Genomic DNA, 1,461 nt, shown 5'->3' on the forward strand with positions numbered 1-1,461 from the left:
TCACCGGGAAACTCGGGCTGCCACAACCCATTTCAGTCAGGCTGAAACAGTCAGGTTTTTCCTAACCCCGGCTTTTTTTTTTTTTTTTTTTCCTTGCTAACCTTCTCACCCCTCCCCCCCGACCCCCCCCCCTTTTCTTGAACTACAGGCCTCAGAGTAGCTTGTGGCAGAGGCTGCTCTATCAGCGAGCACCAGCGTCCAGCTGTTGTGGTGGTGCAAAGAGCCAGGAAAGCAGCTTGCATGTGAAAAACAGCAACAAATAAAAAAGAAAAAAAGAGGAGGTGGGGAGAAAAAAAAAAAAAAAGCACGCTTTTTGGACTCAACAGAGGTTATGAACTAATTTGGCCCTAAACCTTGCCCTGATTGCCAGATGGAGCTTTGCTGCTAGATGGACCTGCTCCTAACTAACCATTTTCTTGCAAAGCTTGTGGTAGTGGCCTCACCCCCTCTCCTACGTTTGGCCTCTAACAGCGCCCAAGGTTAGTACCTAACTCCTCAAAAACGTACATTTTCATTTTTCCTTTGGAAAGACACAAACAGTAGGGACACTTAACTATACACCCACTGAGGAATAAACTGGTTTTTCAATTCATAAATATAAACATATAGTTAAAAAGTGTCAATTTACAAAAATACAATTTATTGCTGACCCTACGGGCTTGTAACAGCGCTTGTGTCCTTGTGAGCATACGGTTCAGCTTCTCCAAATTGAAACATGACCTAGCAAAACCACAAAGTTTGCCGTCATTTGCTGTTCTCTGCTTGTTTGTTTGTTTTCATGTATAGAAATATATACAACTACATCACTTGAAACAAAAACAACAACAAAAAAAAAAAGAACCAGGAAGGATTCTTCGCCTGTAACCTGAAAAATATTTGGCTACAGGGAGTAAAAACCATATAAATTTATCTGCACTTGTTAACCAAAATAAAACATGACAATATCTTACTAGCTGCGAGGTGAGCTGGTATACAACAGTAAGAAATTCAGGCAAAAGTGGTGTTAGGTAAATTAGCAGCATTATCCAATCTCCTGGAAAAAGAAAAAATTGCGGGACTGAGGTATAGAAACAAGGAAAAAAAAATCCACAATGAACCTACTACAGCGAAATGAGTTATGTACACGGTAATCCAACAGTGTCCTGCGGACCGTTGCTGCGTATGTGCTCCACACGCTGGGCTTAAATTCACAGTGACTTTCAGCATTGAAGTCCTGAATGGAAAAGAGTTTTCTCCGTTGCAGAGCAATCTTCGTGGCAACCTGATAAATAACCTCCCTGCAGCCAGAAAGCCACCGCCTTCCAGTCGCACCGCTTTGCTGGGCAAGGGCACGTACGGCTGCTGGAGCATCACTGACCGGCTGCGTGGACATCCCAGCCGACGAGGAGCCCCCGGCGCCGTCCATCCCTGGTGGAGACCGTCCCTCCAGCCACCACCATCCACGTGAGGCCCGACCTCACC

This window comes from Chlamydotis macqueenii, chromosome 11 (genome assembly GCF_036417535.1).
Source record: "Chlamydotis macqueenii isolate bChlMac1 chromosome 11, bChlMac1.mat, whole genome shotgun sequence".
Taxonomy (NCBI): Eukaryota; Metazoa; Chordata; class Aves; order Otidiformes; family Otididae; genus Chlamydotis; species Chlamydotis macqueenii.